The sequence below is a fragment of the Heterocephalus glaber genome, unplaced genomic scaffold, assembly GCF_053883595.1.
Source record: "Heterocephalus glaber isolate CG9 unplaced genomic scaffold, H.glaber_assembly_v1.0 deba00000347, whole genome shotgun sequence".
Taxonomy (NCBI): Eukaryota; Metazoa; Chordata; class Mammalia; order Rodentia; family Bathyergidae; genus Heterocephalus; species Heterocephalus glaber.
In genome coordinates, this window is record NW_028258143.1 from 48,105,156 (window position 1) to 48,119,062 (window position 13,907).

At 39.9% G+C, this 13,907-nt stretch overlaps 1 protein-coding gene across 3 annotated transcripts in view; it reads right to left on the reverse strand.

Annotated features, from left to right (window-relative positions):
* Stk39 (serine/threonine kinase 39) overlaps window positions 1–13,907 on the reverse strand; it is a 284,753-nt gene that overhangs the window by 38,573 nt on the left and 232,273 nt on the right. The window lies entirely within an intron of this gene.

A 13,907-nucleotide genomic window follows, 5' to 3' on the forward strand; every position in this document is an offset into this window, starting at 1 on the left:
CTGTATTTCATATCACCCTCTGCTTGTTCAGCTGATCTGGCCACCCTGGTCATCTTGCAGAGTCCATTACCTCTGCACATGCTCAGCATGAACAGGCTGACTCTCAGGCTTCACTCAGATGTCTCCATGGAGGGCTTTTATTATTCTTGACTCCAAGTGAGGACCTTCTGTTTATCATTCTCCTTCAGAGCACTTCCTACAATTTATCATTTCCCTGACATCTGTGGGCGGACTTCTGATGTCTACCTCTCATGTTAGACAGCAGCAGCTTTCACGAGGGCAAGAAACTCATCTTTCATGCACAGGTGGACCCACCACAAAGTGGATTAGATGCTTTATTCATTGAATGCACAAGTATAGAAGCTTCAGGGCCTGGATGACAAAATATGGCCCCTTTCCCTACTTCTGCATGGAAGACAGTGCCCCTCTAGCCCAGAACAGGAAGTTCCTTGAGACTTCCTAGAAGCAGCACATCTGCTGTGAGTCCTAGGGCCCCACGGTGGCTGGTGATACTGGTGAGCAATCTTGGGAAAGGATAAGCAGGCGCCAGAGAGACCACCACATGCCAACCAGTAGGGGCAAAGTGATTTGAGGACTCCTGGGATACACTCCTTTGAGGACTCCCAGTATTAACAGGGGTATGCCTGTTAATAGTAGATAAGAACTCTGTAGTCTGCAGACACTTGAAGTGCAGGAGTATTTCATATTATGCCTAGAAAACTGCTATTACTTATTAAACAGATAAAGCCACTGCTCAGAGTAATTTTAGTACATTTTTGTATTTTTATATAAAAATGCATATTCTGAAATATCAAAAATTAATTTCTTATACTCATTTATTACATAATTTTCATAAGTGTAAAGAAAAAAAGCCAAACTTTCATTTTCTCTTTAAAAGAGCTCATTAGAATAATCTATAGCATTTTTTGCTTTCTAAGATAATGCTGTCCAAATGAGGTCCTCTAATCTATATTCCACCTTTTTAGGTGCTAAGCTCTGATTGTGTGTTGTTCTCACCTTATCACTCAGTACCACTGACAAATACAAGAATCACAGGCAAAAGAGTGAGGAATTAATAGCCAGTGCATAGGAAAGGCAAGACAGGCAAGCACTTAGGCAGTACTGATGCCTTTCCTACCTTGGCCCTGCATACCACAGAAAGATAAAAAGGTCCAGACAGCTGGCAGCAGCAACAAAGAAATGAGTCATGAGCACACTGAGTTTCTAAAACACTAGCCCCAAACCACAAACTGGTAAGAAGGCTCAGAGTCTGTTATAAATTAGCCCTCCAGGGGGTCTATTACTGAGTAGATACTTTCTATCTGATGTCCTCATTTCTGGTAACAAACTTCTCATAGCTGAATAGTTCCCTAAGCAAGATTATAGCATTTTACTATTAAGAAATTAAGTGAAAAAAAAAATCTGCTTCCAAAAATCTAACGGGCAACTCCTTCCCATTCTGTCCCAGTATGCACTGGTTGGAAAAGTAGACAGCCAGGCCTAAGAGTCTGCACCTATGGCTAACTGAATGTTTTCCAGATTGCAGGTTCCTGCTGTGTGGTTCTATGGCTCATCAGCCACAGAATCCTGCAGGAAAACCTGTGTTTATGGAGTGGTTTGCTGTGGGTTATGAAGCATAGTGTACTTTTGAAAACGTTAGCTCAAGAACAAAACTGGCCACAACAGCTGATTTTACAAAACAGAGACTGATAATCTGACAACACAGATAAGTTTCCCACTCTAGTAGGAGGCAACTAGGTGGTCTCTCCTTGTTTTAAAATCGATCTGGCGTGACAGCATTCTTACACACACTTTTCATGCAAAACTTGCATGGTGCAAGACTAAGAACTAGGCTTTAAGATTGGCAAGAAAATCTTTGTTTAAAAAACAATGGTAATCAAATACAAGGTCAAATTTAAAGTTATAATTAGACATGCTGCCAACATAGTCATAGTAAGCCCACCCTAAGTAAAAAATGTGGACATAATTTTCATTTTTAGCTTTTTAATTTTTTTGATGGGATGAACTAGGCCCTCTATTTCCTGCTCTACAAGAAACTAAGATGAGGCACACTGATCAATAAAGTTAGAAAACAGCAGTGAGATTTCATTTTAGGCTGAGGACTCCTGCCTCTCGGTCTATTAAGAAGCGCACTGGGGCCAGGGATTTAGCTCAGTGGTTTCGCCACCTGCTGCACAAGCACAAGGACCCGAGTTCAATCCCTAGTACCAAAAAAAAGAAAGCACACTGGTCATCTACTTATATGTAGAATATTGTACTACTGATGGAATAGTTTCTGAAGTGGGAACACACACACACACACACACACACACACACAAACACACACACGACAGCCATAGATGGATCAGTCCACTGATAACTCAACAAGAGTTATTTAACTTAAATCCTGCATACTTGGACGTGTTACATAAAATGTGTATTATCACAAAGAATAGACTAGGTTTACTCAGGCACAGTTTTCTTTGACCAGAAAATAAGGGGAATCTGGGTCACAAATAAGGAATGGTGAGCTGGGCATGGTGGTACACACCTGTAATCTCAGCTGATGGGAGGCTGAGGTAAGGGAACACATTGCAAGTTTGTGGCCAGCTAGAACAACTTTGTGAGACCCTGTCTCAAAATAAAGGGCTGGAGATGTAGCTCAGTAGTTGGGTGCTTTCCTGGCATATGTGAGGGCCTGGGTTCAATCCGCAGTACCACAATAAAGAGACAGACAGACAGACAGACAGACAGATAGCAGGAACTGTCAATATATGGCTTATTATAATCCAACAGTCAGGAAATTTGGCTGGATCGTGTGTTATCTTTAGGCATATCTGATTCTAGAGTTAAAAGACAGTTGACATTTTAATTAAAACAGGACAATTTAAAGTAAACGAAAAGAGCAAGACTCCAGTGACAGACTAATCCACTAGCAGACTCATATTTCATTTAAGTAAAATTAAGTACAGATTAAAAGCTCTTGCACTGCAAGAGAAACTACCAACAGAGCTAAGAGACAACCTACAATTGTGGGGGAAAAAAATTTAGCAGCTGTACCTCAGACAAAGGACTGCTATCTAAAATATATAAAGAACTGAAAAAAATCAGATCCCCCCCAAATTTAAAGACTTATTTCAAAAATGGGCATCTGAAATGAACAGACAAAGAAGTAAAAGCAGCAAATAAACATAGGAAAAAAATGTTCAACATCACTGGTCATTCGAGAGATGCAGAGGAAAACAATACTGAGATTCCACCTCACTCTAGGAAGAATGGCTGCTATCAAGAAATTAACAAATAACAAATGTTGGCAGGGTTGTGGGGAGAAAGGAACCCTTTTCCACTGTTGGTAGGAGTGCAGACTGGTGCAACCACTGTGGAAATCAGTATGGAGGTACCTCAAAGAAATAGCGCTAGAGGCCCCATTAGACCCAGCTATTCCTCTGCTGGCTAACTTCCCTAAGGAATTAAAAGAATCATACCACAGTGATATATGTGCACCCATGTTTACAGTGGCACAATTTGTAATAGCTAAAGCTTGGAAATAGCCCAAGTGCCCATCAACTGGAAACTGGATAAAGAAGATGTGGGGTTTTTTATAAAATGGAGTACTACTCAGCCATAAAGAACAACAAACTAGAGACATTTATAGCTAAACGGATGCATATTGAGGCCATACTCTACAAGTGAAAAAATAGGACACACATGTGTAAATACCAAATAGTTTCTCTGGTGTGAGAAACTTAAAGTGTAAATAAGGATTAAAATGATTAAAACTAGTAATTGATAACTTGAAATAGGAAGAAAAGGTCCAAAGGGGTAGAGGAAGTGGGAGGGGAAGGGGAAAAGAAAGAAGGGAAAGGAAAAATTATGAGAAAAGGAAAAAATGGAAACAAAGTCTTTGTAAATAGGGAAGGGTGAACAGGAAATGGTGAAAAAATAAGAACCAAGCTACATCATGTACAGGTACAAGCACCCAATGATAAATGTAAATGTACGTATACCTAAAATGTACCAATAAAAGAATTTAAGGAAAAAAAATTAAGTACAGATTTTAACTGGGCTCTGTACCAGTGGTTTGTAAAGAAGATCCCCACTCCTAGCTAAATCGAAAGTGACAATGTTAATTAGAAAAGCAGGGCTTACAGTGCGGTTTACTGCTGCACTGATTCACTGCCATGTAATACAGAAATAGAGCACATCTTTAGGGAAATTACAGATGTTATTTATGCTAGAACTTCCTGGAAATTATATTTGCCCATATTCTGAAAGGTAGTTTTGAATCTTCCTATTACTCCTGCTTTACAAGGACACCCTACCTGAGTGGATGATGACAGAGTCATAGGCAGGTGAGCACAGGATGTGGCTGGGTGGCTGGGGACACACTCACAGCTTCTGACTGTTTGCTAGGAACACGTTCTTCTTAATTCCCCTGAATTTGGGGCAGGGAAGTATGGCCACCAGATTATAAAAGTGATACTCTGTTAAAGTGAGAATTCTATGTGTTTCATTATTTCTGTTTTAATGAAATAAAATTAGAAAAATATATTAATCCTTAGTTCTGTGGTCAAATTAATACTGAATTTGTATGGTGTGTGTGTATATGCTGTGTATGTGTGCATGTTTGTGCTTTCCCTGCACATTTATTCTGGCCTGGTGTTGGCATACACAAAGTGAACGGCTTTTCGGATGTTTAAATAGCAATACTAGCCAGGTGTGGTAGAGCAAACCTATAATCCCAGCACTCAGAAGGCTGAGGCAGGAGGATATGAGTTCAAGGTCAGCCTGGGCTACATAGTGAGTTCAAAGCCAGCCTGAAAGACACAGTGAGAACCTGTTTCAAAAAACCAACCCACACCAACCAAACAAAACAAAAACAAAAAACAAAACAACAACACAGATTCTACCATCTTAAGAGTTCAATTGCTGAATATCTTAATTTATCTAGAGATGACAGTCATTAATCAGAAGGGAATTAGAATCAGTATTCAACAGGCATTATACTTTTTATATTAGTCCAGTTTATCACTTAACATTACAAATAATTTTGTATGCCAGTTTTTTGTGTTGTCATGTTTTTCTATTTAGGGAATAAATGCTTTAAAAGGTTGTTTTGTATGTAGTGAAGGGATAGGGAGAATACCAGGGATCGAACAACCCAGGGCCTTGAGCTTGGTAGGCAAGCACTCTGTTACTGAGCTACATCCTTGACCCTCAAAGAAAAAAAGACTTTTTTGAAAGAAAAAAAAAAAGATATTTGGAAAACTAGGAGCAATGAGCTGCAAAGCACATTGGCAGCAGTCCCTTTTGAAAATGGAAACCCTATGCCAAATTTAACCACTCAACATTTATTTCTGGTTCAAAAAATACACAAGTGAAGTAGTCAGCACAGCACTCCCACAGTCCCTAGCTCCCTGGAGTACTGACGCTAACATACAGACAGCTTTTAATCAGGAATCATTCAACTGTATTTACTGACATCATTTAATTAGCCTCAAGCCTATGTAAACCCAGAAAGGCCTTACAGAGTTTTCTTCCTCTTTTTTATTATCTGTCACCATTTTAAAATCCTAGTACAACTGTGCAATAAAGACTCCTGTTAATGCAAACTTTTCTTCGCGGAATTTCAACATCAGTAAATAGCAGAGCATAATCACTGAACTGAGTATGAGAAGAACATGCTCACTCTTCTCCAAGACTTTCATTGTAAAAGTGCACTGCTGCTGCATAAATCCCAATCACTCATAACTTAAACAGCCCTGATGAGGGCAGGGAACAGCACTGCACACTGCTCACCATATGCTCGAGAACGAGCAGACTCTGCTGCTTGCCTACTTTGGAGCCTAAAGATACTTTGCCATTATATGGAAAAATAAAAGATGACGCCACCTAGAGAATTGACTGCACCCTGAGCAGCAATATTAGTTTTAATAAAAACTGTAACTACTCATTAGGTTAAAAATTTGCACCAATGAGGCTCTTTCGTATGTGCGGCATCTGCACCATTTATACATCCAAATATACAATACTAAAAAGTTAACTGGCATGGTTTTCAAGCAGACTCCTAAAAAGAAGAGAATCAAGGAAGGTAGAAAAACAAAGGAGATTAGTGAGACTGCGAAGACAAATGACAGAACGAGCTAAAAACAGTCTTCAAATGTTACTGCAGAAACTGAAGTGATCATGAAATCCTAGTGAGTATAGGAAGCGCCTGAAGTGCTTATTAAACATACTGATTTCTACACTCTGTGTCCAAGACTCCCAGTGATATAAAGATTAGGTTGGAACCCAGAAATGTACATTCTTAATGAGCACCCTAGACAAGATCCTGATGCAGGGATCTGGGCCTATGTTTTGAGAAAAACTAACCTCAGCAAGTGCTGATAGACAGGAGGCCCTCTGGGCCAACCATATTTTCCTCTCAAAAGGCAGGGTTCAACAGCCATATAAGTCCATTTCTGAGACAGAAAGAAGGAAAAAATGGAAGAGAAGGAGACAGAGACAGAGAGAATTAATCACAGTGAATTCTCTTTCATTTTTACAAGGTATAACACTCTTTTCATTGTCCAAAATTATCAATCCAGGGGCCAGGGATTTAGCTCAATGGTTCTGGTGCCTGCCTTGCAAGTGCAGGGTCCTGAGTTCAATCCCCGGTACCAAAAAAAAAAAAAAAAAAATCAATCCATGCACTGATCCAATATTAAATCTGTCAAACAGACTTAATCATATTCATTTCTTTGTCAAAATGTATTCAGCACCTATGTTTGGTTGGCAAAGATGACAGTAACATAGAAGACAGGTCTTGCCCTAAAGGCACCTTCAACCTCCCCACAAAGAGAAGCGAGTACCCGGAAGTATGGCATGATAGAAGCCACATGTCACAGGGCATGTGACAAATTCAGTTCTCTGGAATTGTAGACAAAGATAAGCTGCTCTCCAGATTATGGAAGGTAGTTTTTTGTTGTTTTTTTTTTGTTTTTTTTTGGTACCGGGATTGAACTAGGGACTTTGAGCTTGCAAGGCAGGCGGTGGAACCACTGAGCTAAATCCCCGGCCCTCCAGATTATGGAAGGGAGGGGAGAGGGGAGACATGTATGGTAAGTCCTAAAGGCAAACAGGTTTTGAATAAGATTCTTTAGGTGCAGAAAAAAACATTCCAGAAACATGACCAACATGTCAAAAAGTTCAAGGTGAGAGCTTATGGGAACATCATAGCACATCAGTAAGCTTACACTTCGGTGGAAACTAGTTAGCTAGTCTCACAACCCAGTGGAGGGAAACTGTGCAAATGAATGCAGCAACAGCTTCCCTGTTCTGGAGGCAGAAATCCCAACAGCTGGCTCTGAACTCCAGACATACACTGTTATAAAGCCAAGCGAGGGCGGTGTGAAACCCAGCAAGGGCAGCTCCTTGTCTGCAAAGCAGCTGCCAAGCAGCTTCCTTTCCCGTCATGCACGGTGGGCCCCACCCCGCGTCTGGTCTCACAGATCGGAGGTTGGTGGCTTTGTAGGAGCTGCTGAGCAGGCCATGCAACCGCCCCGCTTAACACACCCACTCACGTCTCCTCTTTCACTGCTCAACATCTAACTCTCAGTAGAAAGAAAATAAAAAATAGCAGGCATTGCAAAGGCTGAACAGAACTCAGAATTCCTCTTTTCTTTTACGTATGAATTTTTGCTTGTTCTTTTTCCCCTTGTGCTTCCCTTACAGAGAAAGGTAATGGGCAGTTTCTTAACCAGGAGGCACTGGATTTCTCTGCTGCCTCACTCTCAGTCACCCTTGGGAATCCTCTCAAAAACAATGGAATAGGGACCCAGGAGGATCTATTTACATTTTTCAGCCAATCCTGCCAGGCAATATAAGCAAATTTATACATGCACATCATCTACTTTTCATCTCATAAATTTATTTTTTTTAAACCAACACCCACCCAGAAGGCATTGCCAGTCTTATGACTATTTACATAAGGCCTAAACATGTTTCCTGTTTTTTGCCTAAGGTAGTACTGAATTTAAGCACAACTGAAGTGGGTTTATGACTTTAGCCTATAAACAGTAGATTTAATTTCTTCACTGCACTACTTCTACATGAAAGCGATCACTCCATGCCACTATCCTGGCCCTTCAATCCAAACTCTGCTTTGTGAAGGTTCCCACGCTGCTGACAGATTACCCTCAAGCTACAGAATGAAGATTTCTTGTAACCTCTGTTTGCTATGCTATAGTAAAAGCCATAACATTTTCTGCTCCATAACATAGACTATCACTTTTTTCAGCTTTTTCATGCTGCCATAAGCATATACTCCAAATCAAAAGAAAATGTTGATGGGCATTTTTAATTCTAAAACCAGATTCTTAACCCATTTAAATGTCAGCCATTTTATATTACAGAAGCGGAAAAGCTATACATGTAAGAAATCATTCAAATTTCTGCATGAACTGGACTTTTTTTTGTACAGACTTACTCAGGTATCTTACTTCATATTTGCAAATGTTGAAAGTGAGATTCCTAAAACACTAGAATCCTATACTCAAAGTATGCTTTGTTTCTAAAGAAAATGTTGGAGAGATCTATGCATTTTAGAACAGAATTTGTTTATCTCTAACAAGTGTTTATCAAGGGCCTCCTGTGAGATATGAATAGGATGGGACACTGGGCACATAACAGTTTGCAAAACAGTTAAAAATCCTAGCTTGCAGGAAACTAATGCTCAAGGGGGAATCCTACATAGATAATAAAATAAATAAGTAATACACACAGCTTTCTATATAGGAGAAGAGGCAGAAGAATAAAGCAAGGAACGTGGGAAAGATCTGGGGTAAGGTGCAATTTTAAGTAGGATGGTCAAGGAAAGCCTCTTTGAAAGGTAATGTTTAACCACTAGGTGATAGGGGTGAGCATTGGATACCTGGAAAAAGCATCCTGAAAGGAGAAGGAAGAAGAGAAGGAGAAAGAGAAATGGGAGGAGGAGAAGGAGGAGAAGGAGGAGAAGGAGGAAGGAGGAAGGAGGAGAAGGAGGAAGGAGGAAGGAGGAGAAGGAGAGAGAAGGAGAAGGAGGAGAATGAGGAGGAGGAGGAGGAAGAGGAAGAGGAGGAGGAGGGTAGCAGCAGCAAATATAAAGGCCAGTGTGGTTGAGGGAGGGAAGAGGTGAGCAAGGGGGAGAGTGGAAGACAGGAGGTCTGAAAAGTGACAAGAGACATAATGGAGGCATTGCAAGCCACAGAGTTGGAAGGTAGGAAGCCATTACTAAAGGACTGATATACTCTAGTTTACTTTTTCCAGCTGAATTGCAACTCACATAAAATTTACTCCTTTAATATGTATAATTCAGTGGTTTTTAGTATAGTCACAATGTTGTGCATCATTACTAATTTTAATTCCAAAATATTTACAAAGCCTAAGAAGAAATCCCATACCTATTAGCAGTTACTCCCTTTCACCCCCTCACTGTAGCCCTTGAAAGCACTGTTCTTTCTCTCTACATGGATTTGCCTACTCTGGATACTTAAATCGCATAGCCTTTGTGTCTGACCTTCTTTCCTTGGGTCTCTCTGGCTGCAGAGATGAGAATGGGCTGAAGGGTCTCAAGGACAGAGGCTGAGATACCAGAGAAGACATAAATGCAGCAATTCAACTAGTGGACAAGAAGGGCTTGAAACAGGATGGGAAGTGAGATGGTGCAGAATGGCCCCAACTGAGAGAGCCTGACCACTGCCTGGGGCAGGCTGGGCTGGATTTTGGAGTCGTGAATTCAATTTTGGACACCTATTACCCTCCCAGTAAAGGTGCTCCAAAGGGAGCTGGATTTGAGGAGAGGTCCAGGTCACAGATACAAATTTAGGCATTAAAGAATAGGTGTCTTAGGCATTTTTTGTGTTGCTGAGACATAATACTTGATACCTGCAACTTAAAGGAGAGAAGGTTTGTTTTGGCTCACAGTTTTAGTCTATGGGCTGCAGGTCCAAAAGCAGAAACAGCAGGGCAGAAGGGCCTGCTGCAGAGGAAAGTCAATCACACCATAGAGGCCAGGAGCAGAGAGAAGGAAGGAACCAAAGAGGGAAACACCCTACCAGGCCACACCTGCAGTGACAGGCCTGCAACTGGGCCCCACCTCCTGACAGCAAATCAGCCATAGCGCTCAAGATCCAAATGGCTTCCAAAAGCTCCACCTCTGAGTGCAGGAGGCTTTGGGGGGAAATTCCAGATCCCAGCCACAACTGAAGGAAGTAATACCAGGAGACCAGATGAGATCCCCCAAGGAGCAAAGTAATCAGAGAAGAGACAAGGTCCCAGGAAAGCATTCTTGGACACATCAAGGTTCACAGGTCAGCAAGATGAGGGTGTATCAACAGTTAAAAATGAAACACTTGTTAAGATGTGGAATTTTAAAAAACAAAGAAAAACCCAGACATAGAGGTACAGGCCTGTAATCTCAGCACTCTGGGAGGCTGAAGCAGAAGGATCACAAGAGCCCATCCTCAGAAACTTAGCAGGATTTCATCTCAAAATTAAATAAAAGATGGGGTGGGGGATTTGCTGGGCATTTAGCTCAGGGCAAAGGCCCTGGGTTCAAGCCTCAGTACTAAAAACTAAACAAACAAAACAATGAAAAACTTATCAAAGTTATTGTGGAAGAGAAGCCCCTGTCAACTAATCCCAATGCTGCTGACAAGCCAAGTGCGATGAGGACTGGGCATGGCTGTCAGATCTGGGAATGAGGAGTCCTCAGACCACAGATCAGCCCCCTTTCCCCTTGCTAACTCCAGTCCAGCCACATCTACCTTTTGCAACTGCCATCCAGTCTGCCAAGTGTATCTTCCCTAAGGATGGCTTTGAAAACAACAGTTTGAATGGAGTAGAGAATTAAAAAAAACTGACTGGAGTGGATTTAAGACACCATGGTCAGAAAGGAATTGAAGGCAGGGGCAATTCTTTTGATAGGTTTTGCTGTAAGGGGATAGAGGGAAATAGGAGTAATTTTAAAATGCAAGAAGAACATTTATATGTGGGGGTGACCTATCTAGTAAAGAGGGAAACAGATGATGAAGGAGAGGGTAGAGAATTGCTGGAATTGGTTAAAGGACACAGGATCCAACATACTGTATATCTGTTTGTCAAATAATCAATAATTAAAATATAAAATGACATCTATTGTTCCAGGAAAACACAAATGAGGACAAGCTATTATTTCCAGGAGCCATCACTGTTTAAAATTACTTGGGTCCACTTTCCAAGGCGGAAGATACGGAACACAGAGTGGAAGGGCAAGGGATAAGCTCTGGACTTACACTCAAGACCACCCACATTCAAGGACCACTACAAGCTGCATGCAAACACTTCTTTTGACCTCAGTTTTTTATCCATTAAATAATGACCAAAACAGTCTGTTCTTCCTACCTTATAGAACTGGTTGATTATCAAACAAAATATGTAAACATTTTCTATAAAGTTTAGATTTTTTGGAGGGCAGTACTGGGGATTAAGAATAGCTTCACACTAAGCTATATGCCAAGCCCTTTAAAAAAATATTTCACATGAGACAAGATCTCAGTATGTCACCTAAGGTGTCCAGGCTGGGCTCGAATTTGAGACCCTCCTGTTTTAGCCTCCTCAGGTACTAGGATTACGGGTGTGTACCATCACATCTGGTTCAAGGAAGGCATTTTTATTGTCACTTCAGAGTTATACGTGTCTTTTCTTATTTGAATATTCTATATATTGAAATGCTGTAGCTCCAAGTGGGGGAAAAGGCAAAATAAATATTTTTTTAAAAGAATAATTAAAACAAAGAAAAATAGAAACTTTCTGGTTATGTGCTTTTAATGTTATATGTGAACTCTACTCTAATTTCTTAGTTTCTTTCTTTTAAAAAACTCAACAAACTTTCCTGTCATTTAGATTCAGCTGAGCATGAAGGGGGGGAAAAAAGACACAACTGTAGGCTGCATCAAGGCCACACTTAAAAACAAACATGACCACTGTGCTTTTCTGTATATTCTGATTTTCTGTATTTTCAAATATCTGCCAGAATCAACTCAATTAAAAGACAATTTGATTTTTGACCTTGTGGCCAATAAGAGACATTAGTAGGTATTTAAAAGAGGGTTTTCAACTATTATCTTCACTTTATGGACTAATTTTTTAATTCGGGCTACTTAGTATATGAACCACAGTTCTCTTTAAGGAAAATATATCTTGCAGAATATCCTGAGCTAGCCACTAACTGTTCTCTTTTTTTCTTATGATAAACTAAGATACAAAGGTGTATGCTTAGTTTTCCTAAGGGGAACAAGAGTGCTCAACTTTATTAAAGAACTGGTGGGTGGAAAGAAAAAAATCTGAGATGGAATTTAAAACAGACACTAAAGTCGAACTGATCCTTTTTCTCAGCTTTTTCCTTACAGTTAATCAGAATATAGCCAGGAATTCTGCTGGCCATGAGCTCTCACAGGATTGTAAAGGAAAGTGTGAAATACAACATTTAAGTAGATGCACAAAAACATAAACAAATATATGTTCATTTCCTTAAAAACATGTCAATATCTTCTGTGCATCACTTGCCAAAAGAATCAGAGCGTCTTTGTGAAAACAATGTGTATACTTCATGTACAATTAATAGGAAAAAAGCTTACTTTTTCTAATTACACAGGTATCTTTGCATTTATGATGTATCATTTGTATATAAATAACACACTGATTCTTAGAATTCTAATTCCCCACTATAAACCCATACGTATTCTTATTTAACACATTCATAACAGGACCATAATTCATATGTCTCGCTGCCAGGTGGCTCTAACCCACCAGTGGTACATGCGTGACTGCCCCATTGGGCGGCATGGAATGGTCGCACATGTACCACCACCAGTAGTTCTAGCTGGTAGGAGCACGTCAAATAAACTATGGTAGCTTACTTTATAATAATCCACATTACCAAGTTTCTAGAAATAAATTATTTCAATAGGTTTGTGTATCTACCTCAAATTTCCTTTCAATCACACACTCCAGTATTATTGGAAAAGGATTTATTGTGATAGTGATTTTTTTAAAAATAAAACATTATTTAAAGGGAGTACATAATTCCCAACAGTTTCACTTTGAGTATTTTTGAAGAAAATTTTAGCATAACACATTCTTCTAATTAATGCTGTTATTATAGCTAACAATATAATTAATGTAATATTTTAGCATTATTATGCTAAGTAACCTTGATTACTCAGGGTCATTATTATGAATAAACTGTAATAGATTACATTATAAGATCTTCATATACTCAGAATTTGCTGTTGTGCATAGATCACATCCATACCCAGGCAGAACCAAGCTGCATCAGATTTTCTTACATGACTTTGTGGGCCTTCTAGGCCTTTTCCACTTCCTTTTCCTTGGTAGGAGGTCCACCTACTATTGCTTGCTCCTATCAGCAGCCCTATACCTAGCAGGCTCCTCCATCTCCATGCAGTTTTCCTTTGATCCTAAAAGTGACAGAAAGACTCCATGGTTTCAAAGTGGCTCTGCCACAACCCAGCTGCCTGGCTATGGACTAAGTCCTGAAACCTCTTTAGGAATTTGTTTCCCTAACTACATAACAAAAGAACTGGTCCAAATGATGTTTAAAACTCCTGGAAAACTGACATTAAGTTTTATTAGAGAAACTCTGAGAAAGCATCTCAGAGGTACTCATACTTTGGCGCATAGAAATTACAGCATCTTATCTTCATTGTGTCATGGACTTTTGACTGTTAAGGACTCTTTGTTATGTTTCCAGTAAGTGAGGCTCCTCACTGGCTAATTCAAGTCCAGACAAATGCGAGAATTACAGTGAGAGGCTTGGAAGAAAGAAAATTATATATAACTCTTAGGTGAATTTTCACTTAAGAATTCATAAAAGAATTTTTACAAAA